Consider the following 18975-nt stretch of genomic DNA (forward strand, 5'->3'; position numbering starts at 1 on the left):
GCGTTTGACCAGAGGTTTCCATTGCGCGTCCAAGTTGAGGACCTAGCACTCACATTGCTGCGCTGTCAGAAGGGGGGGGGGGTGTGTTGGTTGGGTTGGGGAATGCATGTTTACACGGTGGGGGAGGTGTTGGACACTGCTGTAGTCCAGCTCGCAGTGAGGCAAATGAGTGTGTTAGGCCTCGGTGAGTACATCTATCATTATGTCATGTGTTAGGAACCATCTCTTGGGTTTGATGCACTGGTTATTACTGGGCTCAGCAGTAGACCAGCAGTTTGAGCCTAATTGATGACATGCACAATCTCAGTCATTATGCCACATAAATGAAGACTAGTCTTGCAAACAGCCTAATGCTCAAATATCCAACACATGGACGACTCCCACATTGAAACTTAACCCTGCCTCAGTGGTCCCCCTACCTAAGTATGGCATCCATCAAACTCCTATGGGAATTTTGATTGAATTTCTTGTGCGGCATGGTTCAGGAGCATGATCAATCTGCAAGTTGTGTATCAAGTTATGGTAAGATCCTACCAAGCCATAGTGATGCCTTTTGGGCTCAAAAAAAACAAGGGCCAACAAATTTTTAGGCTATCTTGTTTTGGGGCAGTTTGTGAGCAGGATTATTATGCCAGATTTCTCATAGACCGTGTGGATTGGCTGGCATTCGAAGCTGAAACCTGGAGTTATCACAGATGGGAGCTCAAAACTAGTGTTATTGCTTGGTACATCTGGATAGCCAGATCTAGCAAGGCTATTGATTTTTTGGACACATCTACTGCAAGGACTCTCTAGGATTTGGACAGAGATTGTACATACTCTCCGAAGAGATGGGAGAGAATACAGGGCCATGCAAAGCCTGAGGGAGAGGGAGACATCTTTTTCTCAAGACACCGGATTCTAGCACTTTCTTTCTTTTCCAGACCCACATGGTCCAGTATTATGGACTTCCCGATTGGCTATTCATTCAAGCTCTGTATTAGACTTCCCCTTGTTATATATTTTTTGATATGAAAGTCCGTTACCAGGATGCTTTGTATTTTGCATTTAGCCTTGGGACACATTATTCTGAGGACTTTTAATAGAATTTTTCTCTTTGTGCAAACATTTAGGCTGCAGTACTGTAGTGGAGACTAGGCTTAGTAGTCCAGCATTCGGCCATGATTGTCCCATGAAGAGACCTTTTTGCAACAAGGGGGACCTACTTGGCATTACTCCAAGTACCATGTCTCACTCCACATCCCAATGAATCTGGTGACGTTCAAGAGGACCACAAGTCATTCCACAAGGGTCAAGATTCTGGGTCACAGTTAACATGAGGACGAGTTTAAATTACCTGTTGCCCAGATTGGGGCTAAGATTCTTTGCTGCCCCTAACCTTAAAAATATGATTCTTTTAGAGGGAGGCAGTGACAAGGAGGGACATCCTTTCTGAGACTGAGTTGACTGCTTCAGCCTCCTTGGCTGTCCTTGAGAGAGTGAAGAGATGGCACCCAAACATATGGTTGGAACAGAGATTACACTTCAATACACTTTGTGGCATGGCTTTCTTTGGCCACCAAGTTGGAGAGCAGGATACAATTGAGCAGGATCAGAGGTGTGCCATCCAATACACAGCATTTGTATTGGATGGCACAGCTCTGATACAATTGAGCAGGATCAGAGCTCTGCCATCCAATACACAGCATTTGTACAAACAAGGTATTCTGTCTTTCTTGCTTGACCTTTGGAGAAGGTTGAATGATACCTTCAGAACTAGGAAGGTTTCGGTTAGTAGCACCTAGGAGATTTGCAATCAGCACTTGGCTTGGCTATGAAACATTCCTTGTAGCATGTGTGCGATGAGAGCCAAAGGTGACTCAGAGATGTTGCCTATGGAATTGCCCTAGGGCCTAGGAGATTTGGAGGAGAGCCCTCAAGATGGCCTTCCATGTTACAATTGAGACTATGATGGTGACCTAGGGAAGAGCTTGGATCATTAACATAGGCCCAGCATGTGGATTTGACAATCGTCGAGGTCAATGGTCACTCCGTTCTCATTGTGGTTAGCACTTCAGATGATTCCCAAACCAAACTTCTCAGAAGCAAAGTGAAATGAGGGGCACTGCATACATGGGAGTTAACTGCTAGGATTATTGCTTTGTTCATTCAGATTAAGAGATGAAATCATATCATTGATCTCTCTAGGATCTGAAGACAGATTATCCACACACTTGATGGAGACAATGTAGGGTAGCTCTGAATGCACGAGGAGATGGGAGACAATGTAGGGTAGCTCTGAATGCACGAGGAGGAGAGACACTTTAATTTGTACTTGAACTCTGGTCCCTTGTTCCAGTTTCAGTCACATATTGTTTACTCAGTCCTATGTATTAGACTTCATTGTCATGTACCCTAAAGTCATACACATGACTTATTTTGTACACATTTTTACCTCAATAAGGTTTGCTTGAGGTGTTATAAATCTAATTCTCTTTTCTTACATTTTCAAAAAAGAAGGGCAAAGGTAACCTAAAGTGTCACTATCTGGTTGAGGTGTAGGGGTGGAATTCAGATCATTGTTCACAAATAACAAAAAAACCCTTGCTTCTCAGGACATTGTTAAACCCCTTTCAGGTAAGTATGGTCCCACTGTCCCCAGCATGCCCCACATTCAACAGATTTTTCATCATGTCTATACTAGAGATCTTAAAATAGGTCTACAAGTTTAGGTTGGTAACAACCATCTCAGCAAGGCCCCAAGGATTATTGAAGAGGAGGAGAGCCAGCAGAGACCACCAGAAATCAAGGCATGGCAGGATGACCCAAAATGCGTGAGGCATCACCACCATTTGGGAGCCACACACAAGGGGAGGAGTGAGAAATACTCTACTATCTGGAGCTGCCTAAACAAAATCAAAGATGTCCACATGCATAAAAATGGGTGAGCAATCCAGGACATGTACGAAGTCCAAGGCCATCACTTCGAAAAGGGAGAGGAACATCATCATTGAAGAGCACAATGTAAACATGTACAAAAATGACCTCTTTATAAAAGAGAAGAGGAGATCATGGAGAACATTTACGAAAAGGTGCAAACAGTGTTTAGGTTAGAATTTGCCGATTCTGTGGACAGTGCCCAATGTTTTAGTTAGTTTGCAATGTGAACATAAGTTTCAACTACCTTAGACCTAATGTTGTACTTTCACTCTATCACTTTCAGTTCAGCAAGTACACTGTATCATTTCAGCTCACATTGTCTACCCTCACTCTCCCATTTCTCTCTCATCCATAGTTGGTTCAGTTTCCAACATTTGGTATCAAAGCCGTACGTGCACAGGTTTTGTTTCAGTCACCGTCAGCCAGTGCTACTCCACCTGAGATCCTGCAACCACTAACTCCTTAGCTTGAGGAAGAGCAGCAGATCTACTGTCTGGTGGAGTCAAGGAGGAGAGAAAGGAGTTGCATCAGCTCCTGTTGCTCAGCCTTGCCCAGGTGCTGGCCTGTCCGCCTCTCTACTGTGCTTTGCCCATGAACAGAGCCAGCCACAAACTACGCCACCCCAGTCTTCCACTTCTGCCCTACAATGCTGCCCTCATTCTGCCATGGTCAGCCACTGCCTCAATCGTATACTCCGTAAGGCCACCAAGTCGCTAGAAATTTGGGCCTTTGCCTGAACCAAAGTCCTATGTGAGCATCATCACCCAAAGTGCTGCCATTGCACAATTTCCTTGAGATTTGCGAAAGAAATTTGGGGCTTTTGTGATTCCCACATCTAACACACATCTCGAGGTGCCCTGAAGTTGCTGGTTGCTGTCAACATGCATCCTGAGGCGACATTCCATCAGAATTTTGGGCAATAAGTATAATATCTCTGCAATTTATGAGAATCTCTTCACTGAGATTCGAAGCTTTTGCATGGCACGCATCCAAAAGCAGTGGACAGATGCTGCAACAGCTTATCTTGCTGTTTATGTAACATTGGGCAGAGAAATTTGTACAAATTTGAAAATTTGCAATGAAAATTGGGGATTTTCAACATTAGGTTGCTGCATTTAATGTTTGGCATGCATCTTGAGGCATGTGTAGTAGTACAGCACTAAATTGCTGTAAATTGCAGATTGGGTGCTGTTTTGTGCAAAGTGGGCATGCTTTTCGAGGACATTGAAAGTTTTGACAGTTTTGTACTTGCTTTAGTATCCCTTGTTGGGACCTTGGTATTCAGTTTAGTACATTTCACACTTTAGCTTGGAAGTGTCTGGCTACTAAATTTGTACACTAATTTGCAGCAATGTCAAATCAAGATACCTGGGATTAGAGCAACATTTTGGAAGTCCTCACTCAGGAGGACAAGCTAGATGGCACCAACTACTTCCTATGGCATTTTATGGTGCACAATCAAGCACCCTCAGCATGGTGCTAGAGGACAGCCAACTGCTCCTATATTGCTCCTGCTGTTGTTGCCCTTGCTTCTCCTAGAGCAGATCAAAGGAGAGCAAATACACAAGCTTTCTCATTGATTGGCTTGTCAATTAAGATAGCTATTATACCTTATATATCACCATGCCAGACCTCTCTAAAGCAGCCTGGGATGTCTTGGAATGCATGTTTGCAACTTGGAATGCACATATGGATGAACATGACAGCATGATTGACCACCATACTTATAGGACTTACATGAGCAGCTGTTGAATATTGATGGGGTTATTTTAGATGTAGAAATGGTGAATGTGACTCTCAAGTCACTCCCAAAGTCTTATCTTAGCTTCCACACCTCACTGAATATATATATATATATATATATATATATATTTGGGGGGGGGGGGGGGGTGTCTCTTATTACAAGAGGAACACACCCAGTGACATCTATGCACTGTATGAGAGGGTAGTAGGCCGAGTGAGATGCCCCGGGGGACTTTCAGACATGGTCTCTAGCACCATTGGAGTGAAGCAAGAATGTCCTCTCTCTCCCAAACTCTTTGGTCTCTACATCGACAAGATAGAAGATCGCATCACATAAGGAGGTGGCGATGGGATGGAGATAGCATGTATACTTGTCTCCATTATGCTTTATGCTGATGATATTGTTTAGTCTTTGAATCACAGCAAGGTCTACAAAAATGTCTCCACGCCCTTCATGACTTCTATACATAGGGTGTATTTACACTTAATATTGGAAAACCAAGATCTTCATCTTCCACACATCAGCCCCAGTGAGAAGGAGACCAGTCTTCACTCTAGAAGTCAGATAGATGGAGGCTGTGGACTCATATGTCTACTTATGGATCACTTTCACTACATCTGCTGGGAGATTCAACATGGCATAAGCAGCTAGAGACTGACTCACACGAAGGTACGCCACATTGGCTATAATGTTGAGAGAGTGCCACCAGCTATATTTCCAAGAGCCTTGCGCACATAAATGGCTATTTGACATACTAGTCACACCATCCATGATGTATGGTGCACCTATTTGGACCCCTAGCTTGGCTACCTACCCATGGACACAGATCGAGAGACCACATATAATTATGCTCTCATGGATGATCTGTAGGAAACCATCAGTACCAAATGGGACTATTAGAGCCGAGTTTGTTGCACCCTCCATGATGATGAAGGCCCTTTTTTTGACCATCAGCTTCATACAAAGAGTATGTGACCTGGATCCCAATAGACTACCTAAGAGAGCCTTCAAGGCCTCTAGGCAGCTAGCTTAGGCAGGACATGAGACTTCATGGTATGCACAGGTTGAGTAGTGGCTTACAAGATATGGGATCGACATGGACCATCTCCCCCCCTCCCCCCCTAGTATGATCCTCACTTCCCCTTCATATACCTCTCCCACATAGAGAGGAGCTTGGTCATGCAATAGCCTACATGATCTCTACTAGTTGTACATACTGTTGAGCTAAAAATGCATTAGCTTGAATTAAACAACCCAAAATACACTTAATTAATCAAGAAACCTTCTTATTTTAAAGAAACGTGATCCTAGAGAGTTACTGTGTCCCACATGTACAACCCTAATTTGGGTTTCCAAACTTTCTATAAATAGACATGCAACCCACAACTCTCCCTCAGTCTCGTTATTGCAAGTTTCAAGACTCATATCTCTACTACTCACACCCCATTCACAGAGAACATCACGGTTAGAGCTTCCTAGCGCCATTTGCTACCGTTTGGCACCTAATTCCAACCTTTGCCCATGTCTTTTAGCTTTCGCCTTCATCTTGCAACTACTGTCTGGTACCCTAGACTTGTCGCCTACTACTACATCCTCGTTTGCTACTGATGTCATCAACTGGACCTGTCACCATCACCAGACACTATTGCCATCATCCATAGTTTGCGATTGCTAAGTTTCTTCCTTCACCAATTGTCCCCTAAACTTCGTGTATAGTTGTCCACTCCTTCCAGCAGTCGCCCACTTTTCTCTCTCCTCAAGTACCTGCGTTTTTCGATCTTCCTCTCTGCTCATTGCTTGTCCGCATCAAATCCAGCATTTGTGGCTTTGTTTGTTGTTGTTCGACACACAGAGACTACCTTGTTGTGTTTCAGGATTCGTTTGGAGTACAACATACTCTCTAGCTCATAACCTCTGCCTTGATCCTAGCTACAGGTGGCAGCCCCCTTTATCCCTTTCTCCCTTATCTTACACCTTTAAGACTTATAACCTTAGCCTTTTTTCATTTCTACAAAATTTTAAATTGTATGTATGTATGTATGTATGTATGTATGTATGTAAAATTGAAAAAGTTTCTAAAATTTTACGAAAATTTCAAGATAATATTTGAATCATTTAAAGAAAAATATGATTATTAAAAAAGTAAAAGTTGTCAAGAAATTTGATTAATTTTCAATAATTTTTATAAAATTCATTTAAAATATGGCATTAGCGCTATGTATTGTTTGAGAAACCTTGGCCTTTGATCGGAAAGCTCATCCATAAAAGCAAGGACAATAAAACAAACAGATGACTTCAAATGCATTTATACAATCGCTCCAGTCTCCACAATCACACGTAGATAGAAACAATCAGGAGTGGGCCTCCTAGCTTGCTTCTGCTTGATCTGACATGGGTGGAGAACAATAAAACAAATAGATGACTTCGAATGCATTCACACAATTGCTTCAATCTCCATAGCAAAACGAGGATAGAAACAATCATGAGTGGGCCTCCTAGCTTGGTATTGACTAATTTGACATGGGTGAAGAACCATTGGACTACCATGGACTTCACACACCATATTAGAGTTTTGCTGCTGAGTATCATCTCATCCTTACACATAGGGTTCAGTAGGAGGCTGAAGGTAAACCTGAGTTTTCTTCTTTAGAATCGGTACACAAAACTAATGATCTTGCAGGACCTTTGGAATCTCCACTAGGAACTGACGATCCGTAAGTGAAACCTAGCTTGGATTACACATCACTTCCATAGTATATCTTTTCTCCAATGCCAGGTATGAATTCTATTATGTCAAATTCTACGCCAATTGATTCTGTATTTTCTGATGCTCATCAACAAGGGACCCTTCAAAACAACCTTTGGTTTTTGAGTAACGAGAAAGACAGGTATTTTTTAATGAACTCAAAACTAGATAAGAAGCTGAAAGAAGAACTTGTAAGTATTTCTTTAATTTCTTTTCCTTCAAATGATTTTATTTCTCATGGTCAATTTGGAGTAGGTGCATCTTCATTTAATTCATTTAGTGGAAAAAAGGAACCAACCATGTTTTTCACAGCAACATCCATTAAAAATCCATTTGGGCTACCACCCATCCCTCTCTCATCTTTTGTTGCACCTTTTTTCCCACTTCCATTAAGTGCACCCCATTATCCACCACATGCCAAATTGAGGCGTTCTGCACATTTAGACAGCCTTTAAGACCTCTATATATCTACATTTCTGGGTGGTGTACCTGTGATGGAGGCTTGAACTTCCACACCCACTTTCAAGTTATTCCTTTAGAAGTGCATCCCAAACATACTCGAGTGTGGATCGTATGGTATTACAATATGCCTCTATGGCATTACCTAGTGGACCATTCAATCATTATATTGTGCCCCAGCCAACATTTAGACAGGGCTATCGTATCCTAGTACCTTCAATTCCACCTACAATGTCATATGGACATATGTCTGTTTTAGTACCTCCACAGCAATTGCCACTCGTTGGACATTAGCAACCTATTTTTGCCTATCCACTTTTGCCATTTCCTCATCCTTATCTATTGTCTTATCCCACTAATCCCTCTTCACACATACCTCATGGTTCTACCTCCTCATTCGCCAAACATGCATTTAACGATAAGGGCCATTTCAACGGGTCAAACTATACCACTTGGTCCAATTTGATGAGGCATGTCTTAGACTCTTAGAACCTATGGGATTTAGTGCAGGCATTGGAGCCCCAACCTAATCCCGCCCTTATTTCATATGAGATCGTTTGCTCATGGAAGGCTGGTAATGCCTCCGCTATTGTCGAGCTTATACAGGGCTTATTGCTTGAGTTTCACTCTTAGCTTCAACATTTCGACTAGCATCTAAGCGTTGTGCATACTTAATTGACCGCTATGCTGCTTAGGATAGAACTCGTCACATGAATTTGGATCATGAGCTCCAAAACCTTAAAATCACAGATAAGGATCACTTGAAAGTCAAGTTGGCTGAGTATCGGCATCTCCTCATTGAGTTCTCAACCAGTGGGGATCCTAAGTCTTTTGACGATCAAATTACCTTGTTTCTTAACAAGTTGCCAAGAAAATATTTCCATTTTGTACAACAGGTGATTTCACAACCTCATATGTCGATATTTTATGAGTTTGAGTATCAGCTATTGCATTACACACGGTTGTTCGATCAATTTCATAATGTGTCATCAATAGAGGGGCTCTTGTATGTTCTCAAAGGGGGCAATAGGGCTAGGGTAAACCAAACTTAAATCAAAATCAAAACGAGGCTAGTGAATCTCAAGGAACCACTCAATTTACTCTTAAATTTGGATGCAAGAATGTGCCTAAGAAAAATAGGTATTGTCAACATTGTTGAAAGGTTGGCCATTATGATGACGAATGTCGATCTAAGGCAAAAGACACATAGCCAAAATCCAAGAATCAGACCCCCCCACCCCAATCGGGTAACCCCCAGCAAGGAAGGTAAGGTAGTGGTAGCCCCTACCAGGAGTAGTGGCAAGGACAACCCCATAGTGCTACTAGTTAGCCATCACAGCGAATGAACTACTCAACTCTAGAGGGTTTGTTTGATTGGTTTGCAGAGGCCCACATCATCTCCTTAGAGACATCGGATGCGAGTCTCATTCACATTTGCGAGTTGCCTGTTGATGAGGTACCTACAGAGACCCACTCGTCACATCCGAGAACCTCAGCACTTGTTTGGCTTGTGGACCAAGGAGCTACCCATAACATTACTCCTATAGCGGACATTTTTATTTCCTGAGCCCCGATAGTCAGGAGCATCCGTGTTAGAGACAACTTCTCAATCAAGATTCAGGCCTAGGGTCGTGTCAGTTTTTCCACTAACCAAGGTCCGGATCTAGGTTTGTTGAATGATGTCTATCATGTCCCCCAATTTGGGATCAACTTATTGTCCGTTCAACACGTTTGTGAGATGAAGCGAGTAGTTTTCTTCACCGTGACCACAATCAAGAACATAGACTCTCAGAGTGGTTTAATGATTGCTCGAGCCAAGGCACAACCTAATGGCCTTTACCACATGACACATTTTCTTGCGGAGTTGATTGCCAATGATTTGGGAGTTTCATTGCTTCTAAGCATCTTTGGCATTTTTGCATTAGGACATTTGGGCTATAGACTCTCTTTATGAGTTGTCATTAGGACATTAGGACATTAGGACACGAGAGCCTATAGGACATTTTTGCATTAGGACATTAGGACACGAGAGCCTATAGACTCTAAGCATCTTTGGCATTTTTGCTTAGGACATTTGGGCTACGACTCTCTTTATGAGTTGTCATGTCAGGGGATGGTTGAGGGCCTTCCATGCCTAAAACTATGGCAAGACGTTTGTAAAGCATGTCAACTAGGTAAGCAACATCATACACCCTTAGGCTCATTCATGTAGATCTTTGTGGTTCCACAACCACTATCATCTTAGACGGCACGTTGTATTTCATTTTGATAGTAGATGATTTCCCAAGATACATGTGGGTGTACTTCCTAAAGCACAAATTAGATGCTTCACTTATTTTCGTGCTTGGGTGCTACTCGTCCATAACTAGCGTTGTGTGGATACTATGAGGAATGATTCTAGTGGACGCTTACCTTCCACAAGTTTTCTAAGTTTATATAGCAGCAGGGCATTGCACGCCAACTCATGTCTACCAAAACTACATGCATAGAATGGAGTCGTAGAGCATAGGAACCAAACAGTCATGAATATGGCACATTTTATACTTTTGTAGCAAACCTCCTTGAGCGCCTTTGGGTTGAGGCTATTAACATTTTAGTGTACATTCTTAACCGATTTTCGATTGCAAGGGTCCCTAAAAAGGCACTATATGATGCAATTTTTGGCTCTCAACCTATTATTTCTCACTTCAAAGTTTTCAGCAGTCATGCTTATATACACACTCCGGATGACAAGATAGGAGAGCTAACCTCTAGAGTAGATCTCTTGATCTTTGTTGGCTATTCTTCTGAAGTGAAAACCTATCATTCATTCAATCCTCTGACGAACAAGGTGATCGTTCAGAGAGATGTCATCTTTGATGAGGAGAGGGACATAGTGTAATCTTCTGCACTAGACTCTTCGTCCTTCCCTTTGCTCATATCATTTGAGATCGTGCCTAGAAGGTTTGCTTAGCTCGCCCCTCAGGCTTCATATACATTGCTATTTATAGCTGATTGCATTACACATCCTGCGCCAAATAGCTCATAGGAGGCTCTCTAGGATCCTCTCTGGCGTGAGGCCATGGAGAAGGAACTAGATAGTATTGATCAAAATAAAACTTGGACATTGGTGGATTGTCCTTGTCACAAGCCGACCATCGAGATGAAGTGGATTTTTCAAACCAAGCTAAACGCTGATGGTTCTTTAGACAATACAAGGCTCGCCTTGTAGCGCAAGGTTTCAAGTGCATGGCACTGACTATGAAGAAACCTTCGCGCCTAACGCTCGACTAATATAAATTTGTTTGTTAGTAGATCAAGGCAATACTTTGCTCTACATTCGTGATGACAGAGACTTAGGATTGTTGTCTTATTTCTTGAGAATGGAGATTATTAGATCCGAGGGAAGTATCTTTTTGTCCTAGCAAAAGTACGCCCTTCAACTACTGGTGGAACTATCCATCTACACAAGGATACCTTGAGTCAATCTTTTGATGCTTATACCTATCGTTTTATTGTAGGAAAATTACTTTGGTTGATTCATACAATACTAAATCTACCATGCTTAGTTAATTTGCTTAGTTAATATTTTAATGCACCTAAAATGTCTCATTGGATTGCTTGTCTTCATGTATTAAGATATTCAAGGTGTACCTACAATTATGGATTAACTTATGGTCATGGTTTCTGCTTGCAAGGGTACACCGATTCTAATTGAACGAGGGATCCTGACACCCAGCGTTCCCATGGAGGCTACCTCTATAGCTTGGACATGACACGCATCTCTTGGGCTAGCCGTAAGCAAGATGCGATGGCAGCTTCCATGTCCGAGGCAAAGTATCAGCCTCTTTTCGATGGTACTACGGAGGTCATCATTCTAAGAAACTTGTGGGCTGCACTATAGTTTCCTTATGAGTCGCCTACAGCTGTCTACTAGGAAAATCAAAGTGCTATTTCTCTTGTGGTTAATCCTATCATCATCTCTTGGATACAGCACATGGCAGTTCATTTCCATTTCACCAGAGGGCAAGATAAGCTAGACACTATTCACCTAGAGTTTGTGCCGTCTAGTGACAATTTTACATATATTTTGACTAAGACAATCAATAGGCTTGTTCTATAGTATCTTCTACCATGGATTGTCTTGGGTACACTCTCCTCTACTTTTGATTGAGGGGAGAGGGTGCTTCCCTTTGAGAGGAGGTGGTTTTCTTCTCTTGATAGTGATAGTGAAGATGCTTACAATTTTTCACTATTTGACAATTCTTTACTTTGTATTATATATTATGAACATTCTTCATCCGCACTGTCAAGATGACATGATTGTAAAAGTGCACTTGGGCAGGTGAACAATTCCCCTATGAGGACACTGTCCAAGCAGAACCATTGCATTGCATTCGGCATTAGCATGAAAAGTTGCACCTCCTTTTGCATTATCCCATCTGTTCATGTTCTGTTCATATAAACATGCACCTATGCGCATTTATTCCTTCTTAGTCACCCTTGGAGTGGTCGACTTTGGATTCACTATACTTGTGGCATTGCAAATGACAATCTTCTAACGGCAATTTTTTTCATGTGCTTGCATGCTAGCTTTGCTTGTTTTGCTTGCTCACCGTGTTGTCATGCTTATCTCTCCACAATATTCTCCATAAGATTAGCACATACACACATACATCCTTAGGAATTCCAAGGCACTTATCCTAGTAGTGTGTGGGATTGTTTTACTTTTTTTCTGCAAGTAGTGGGACTATCCATCCTTATTTTCCGTACTTCAGGGCACAGTGACTCAATGGGACGAATAGTAATTTCAAACCCTCAATGCTAAATTTTGTGAACAAATTAACACAAAGCCCTTAAATAGAAGAAAACATTGTTGATTCCAACCGCCTTTGCAAGAATTGGTAGGCCCCTTGGCATTTGATGCATGCCCTTGCTCTGACACCTGGGCCTCTCTAGGGTGATCACTTGGGCTCAATTAGCAAGATAACTATCGCCTTTGTAGTCTTGGTAGATCATTAGGCAATTGACGTGCGCCCTTTCTCAGATGCCCTAGTTTCTTTGGAGTGTAAAACCTTGAAATATTAAAAAAAACATAACAAGGTTTTTTTCTCATGGCTCAATTTTAGGCTTGAGAGGGAGTGTTGAGCTAAAAATGCATTAGCTTGACTTAGACAGCCCCAAAACATGCTTAATTAATGAAGAAACCTTCTTATTTTACAAAGAAACGTGATTCTAGAGAGTTACTGTGTCCCACATGCACAATCCTAATTTGGATACCCAAACTTTCTATAAATCCATATGCAACCCACCACTCTTCCTCAATCTCGTTTTTGCAGGTTTCAAGAGCTATATCTCTAATGCCCACACCTGTTCACAGAAAATATCGTGGTTAGAATATCCCGCAAATATCTGCTACCATCTGACACCTAATTCCAGCCTTCGCCCACATCCTGCAGCTGTCGCCTAGTATCCTAGAGTTGTCACCTACTACTAGATCCTTGCGTTTGCTGATGATGTGCTGACATCATCGGTTGTTGGACATGTTATCATTATCCAAACATTGTTGCCATCATTCACAATCTACGTTTGTTGAGTTTCTCTGTCCTCCAATTGTCACCTAAACTTCATGTACAATCGTCCATTGCTTCCAATTGTCGTCTAGTTTTCTGTCTCCCCAAATATCTGCTCTTTTGTCTTTCTCTCTCCTCACTGCTTGTTTGCATCAAATCTAGCCTTCTTGGCTATGTTTGCTGTTGTTCAACACACGAGGTTACCTTGCTGTGTTTCAAGATTCGTTCGAAGTACGACACTCTCCAACTAGCGACCTCTGCCTTGATCCCAAAGATACAAGAGTTTGAAGTTCAATATTCATTGCATAGTGCATTTTGTTGCACAAACATTGTATATTTAGCAGTTATTTACGTTATTATTCATTATGTTCGTTGTCTTTGAGTTACCCTAACCCTAATTGTGTTTTGTGTTATCAATTTGTGCTTTGTCGTACGATTGGTTTTGTGTTTTCTGCATTTAGAGTATTTCTTCACACATACAGCATACATGGCTATCACCCAAGCAACCCCTCCCCCCAAAGCCATCTTACTACAAAGACCACTTCATGAAGACTTCCATGGATGGCTTCATTGAGAGACCTAGATACCTAGAGAAATACATACCACATGAGAGGCAGATAGCTATTGGCCAGCGTAGGGTATCCTCTCACTAGCTTGAGATTGAGACTGTGAGAGCAGCCTACATCCCTAGAGTTGATTGGATCTACAGATTATGCTAGGGGGAGCAAGAGCGACGAGCACCACATCTGTATATGCAGAGCCTCTAGCACACTTCGAGCTACATACCCCATACTATTTGGAGGAGACACCTTGCTTGGACTAGTTATGAAGTCCCTATACCAACACCACGTGGGCTAGTTCCTAGTTGAGATTCAAAGGCTCCACACATCACTACTACAGGCTGCTACTACACAGAGAGAGATAGCACACTCCGAGCTAGATAACCCATGCTATTTGGAGGAGACACCTTGCTTAGACTAGTTATGGAGTCCCCATACCAGCACCATGTGGGTTAGTTCCTAGTTGAGATTCAAAGGCTCTGCATGTCACTGCTACAAGCTAGCACAACACAGAGAGGGGAGCATCAATCACAACTTACTGATTTCTTCTAGATAGTGACCACACATATGGCACCTACATAGAGAGGGGTGACAGTCCAAAGAGCTGAGATCAAAGTAACATCTTGCTCATGGATACAAGGATATAGACACAGATGCTACATCAAAGACTTATACATCTACTTACGGACTACTTTCACAACATTTGCTCAGAGATTCACCATGGCACAGGTAGCGAGAGGTTGATGCACAGGAGGATACGTAGCATTGGCCATGATAGAGAGGCAATACCACCATGCACGCTTCCAAGAGCCTTGCACATGGAGATGACTATTTGAACACACTGGTCACATCAGCCATGATGTATGGTGTACCTATTTGGACCCCTCACCTAGCTATATACCTATGGACACAGATTGAGAGACCACAGATCATTATGCTCTCACAGATAATCCGCAGCACACCATCAGTACCACATGAGATTATTAGAGCTGAGTTCGTTGCACCCCCCATGATGATGGAGGCCCTTTTTCATACCATTCGCTTCATACCCAGAGTACGTGGCATGCATCCATATAGGCTACCTAAAAGGGCCTTTAGGGCCTCTTGGCAGCTAGCTCATGCAAGAAAGGAGACGTCATGGGATACATAGGTCAAGCAATGGCTTACAAGAAATGCGATGAATATGGGCCATCTCCCCCCCTTTTAGTATAATCCTGACTCCCTCTTCATACACCTCTCCCACACACATAGGAACTTGGTCATACGCATGGTTGTCAGGTAGGAAAGGTACGATACAGTACAATACAATAAAATATGGTACTATATGGTACCTTACCAATTTGTAAGGCACGATACCATATTAGAACAAGAAAAAAATTAACTTAATTTTTTAAAAACTATAAATGATAAGACGCATGTTTAAATTGAAAGAAAACTATAGCAATGCCATTACAAAATGAGATCAATGATTATACATGATACATCATACAACTGTCATAGGAGTTAGGAGTCAGACAAGTCACGACGGACTCGAGATTCAAGAGTGGAATCTACCAATTTGGATACATTCATCAATGATACATCATACATCATCATCATCATCGTACATCATACATCATACATCATACATCATCATAATACATCATACATCATCATCATCATCATCTGAGCGCTCATCAAGAGAGTCTAAAGATGACCCCTCTGCATCCAATGATGAGACATTCTCATACTCATTTTCATTGATGAGGTTACCATCATCATCAAATGATGGCTCCCTAGGCAATGGCTATGTAATTATAGGTAAAGGGGGGATGTCATCATCAAGCACGGGATGAGAGCTACTAAAGCCCCGCCTTGCATATGTCTACAAACCACTCAAATTGCCTCTTGTTGATCTTCAAGGGCGCCAAATGACCGTACCCCTACTAGCAACTCCTGCAACTCAAACATTAAGTATAAATTTGAAAACCACAAATTTAAACTTGACTTAAGACTTAACCAAAATGATAAGTGTTACCTGCTTTGGACTACCCATGGTCATCATGGCCTTCATCATGTGCAAGTTAGTGCGGCATAGACTAGCCGATCTAACTGTCATGTGCTAACCCAATTGCGGAGTTTCGTGTGAATGAAAGAATAGGCACTCCAATTTCTCTCACATGTACCTGAAAAGCAATCTCGAGCAAGGACTCTCATGGCCAAGGGCTAAAGAGTCTTCACCGCATATCCAAAATTCTGCCACCAAAAGAGAGGCTTCACAAGTGACTCTTTTCCAACAAGTGGGAGAAACAAAAACCACATGCCCTCTCTAATCTGCATAGCATCCAAGCTCCTCCAAAACTGTGATGTCATCATCCACGAGGACCACATGAGTGAGATATGCAAGCTCGTCACAACGCAACTCTCTATCATCCATGACTGCATGGGACTTGTAGGTTGGATGTAATAGTGCTACAAATCCATGGATGGGCTTATACATCCATGCCCATCTCTTCTCCACTATGTGAATGATGTGTGCACACTGTGACTCTGTGATCACTGTGCAAGCCCGTGCCTCCACCAATGTTGCTCTAAAGAAGTGAACCAGAAGGCCCAAGGTGGACCCCTCGCAATCACTCCTATGTAACACCCTATAAAAGGAAGTCACAGCAATCATGATCCCATGAACTCCTTGCCATAACTGCTCATCAAGGCACAAGCGCTCCATTGCTTTCGCCTCCTCTATCTCATGCTCATTGCACTCATTCCATAGAGTGGACACCACAGTCTGGTGGACTGTATCCTTTGGCATAGGGTAGACTGCACCTCATAAAGGTTTCTTCAACTCAAGCGTGCTATGCTCATAATACATCACAAGGACCTTCACCTTCACTGTGAAGAAGATAACTGATGTAGCCTTATGCACCACCCTCTTCACCCATTTGAGCTTCTCGATATCCTCCACCTGCAAGTCCATACAATGACTTGCACATGGAGTCCACAATATCGAAGGAAACTCGACCTCAAGCAAGCGGCCCATGCACCAACAATTCTTGTCGGTAACAACTTGCACCACATTTTACAGGTCCACCTACAACCATATCACACATGGCACAAATTCAAATGATAAGGAAAGCTTTAGGGGGAGATGAATTGAAAATTATAATAATGAAAGCAATAACTAAAAAATTTAAAAGGACAATGTATATCTCAATGATAGCTTGCCAAATGTGGGGTAGATGAATGTGCTGACCGTTTTGCTTCCCCTCTTGCAGGTGTCTATGGTCCACAAAAAATATGTGTCGAGTGGACATGAAACAAGTATGTTGATGATGCCTTGTTTCCTAGATCTCTCCATCCGTTGGTGAGAATGGAGCAACAATATTTCTCAATGAGGTCTGAATAGGATCAAGGGCTTTATCAATCCTCTCCTCTTCATCAATCTTCTTCACCCTCATGTCATTGTATGTAGCACCGCTCCATCCTTCAAATGGCCCCACATTAGTGATGATTCTCACCATCTTTCTCCATTGCTCATGCTTTAGGACATTGAATGCAAGATTGCACTCGATCACCATGTGTGTAATCTAAATGTCCGCTTGTCGTTGCCTTTCTCTTAGAAAGCAGAAAGGCAACTGATCCAAGTATATGACAAGGAGCTTAAGAGAGAGAGAATTGCCTCTCCGGTGTTGCATGAGCCTCAAATCTTTGCCTTTTGCCAATGTCGAAAGCAAATGTGGAGTCAACACCACAAATGGTTCTCACTATCTTTCTCCATTGCTCATGCTTTAGGATATTGGCGATGGTTCTCATCATCTTTCTCCATTGCTCATGCTTTAGGACATTGATTGCAAGATTGCACTTGATCACCATGCGTGTAATCTGAATGTTCGCTTGTTGTTGCCTTTCTCTTAGAAAGTAGAAAGGCAATTGATCCAAGCATATGACGGGGAGCTTAAGAGAGAGAGAATTGCCTCTCTGGTACTGCACGAGCCTCAAATCTTTGGCTTTTGCCAATGCCACAGCCGGAAGCGGATGTGGAGTCAACACCACTAATGGTTCTCACTATCTTTCTCCATTGCTCATATGAGCTTTAGGACATTGGTGATGGTTCTCACCATCTTTCTCCATTGCTCATACTTTAGGACATTGAATGCAAGATTGCACTCGATCACCGTGCTTGCAAACTTGATGTCTGCTTGTTATTGCCTTTCTCTTAGAAAGTAGAAAGGCAATTAATCCAAGCATATGACGGGGAGCTTAAGAGAGAGAGGATTGCCTCTCCGGTGCTGCATGAGACTCAAATGTTTGTCTTTTGCCAATGCTAGAACCAGAAGAGGATGTAGAGTTGGCACTACTAGTGGTGGAGGCCTCACCCATATCGATTGAAGATACGCCTACATTTGACGCTTCCTCACAAGTAGACATAGGTGTGGGTTTTTTCACCAATGCACCACTTCCTCTTCCTCTAGTGAATCCCCCTCTCATCTTAGCGAGAATCTCCTCCGCAATGTATTGAGGGATCGCCTTGCATGTGTCAACTTGCCCTCCCATCTTGGAAAGAAGTTGAAGAAGTTGGGTCGCACCACTTGTGTGGCACTTTTGCAATACTTACATGTCCAATGGTGGGAGTTGGACTTCTTTGTGTCCTTCTCCACATGGATGGCGTGCAAAGGCCTCATGCTTCTTGCGTGTCATGATGCCAAGGCATCGAGGCGAAGCCCAATGGAGAGGAGAGAGTTGAGACTGGTCACTCTGATCAGAATGATGCTTGAAGGGGGAGGGAATGGGAGGACAAGGAGAGAGTGAGAGCTTTAGAGGCTTCAAAACTCAAGAAGGATGGGGTGGGGAGATGATGCTTCAAGAGGGAGGGGATGGCAAGAACTTGAAAGAACAATGAAGAGGGAAGGGATGCGGGGAAGAGGAGAGGGGAAGTACAGATGATCCTTGAAGAGAAAGGGGACAAGAGCTTGATGCTTCAATCAACAACTTACCGATTTCTTTTGGACAGTGACC

General features: G+C 42.6%; 1 protein-coding gene and 1 pseudogene across 1 annotated transcript in view; one reads left to right on the forward strand and one right to left on the reverse strand.

Moving 5' to 3' along the window:
• Positions 1-18975, reverse strand: part of ABCB25 (ABC transporter of the mitochondrion 3) — a 203232-nt gene that overhangs the window by 11609 nt on the left and 172648 nt on the right. The window lies entirely within an intron of this gene.
• Positions 1542-5851, forward strand: LOC148032916 (uncharacterized; annotated as a pseudogene).

This window comes from Lygodium microphyllum, chromosome 8, assembly GCF_053477565.2.
Source record: "Lygodium microphyllum isolate KBCC chromosome 8, Lygodium_microphyllum_v1.1.10, whole genome shotgun sequence".
Classification (NCBI taxonomy): Eukaryota; Viridiplantae; Streptophyta; class Polypodiopsida; order Schizaeales; family Lygodiaceae; genus Lygodium; species Lygodium microphyllum.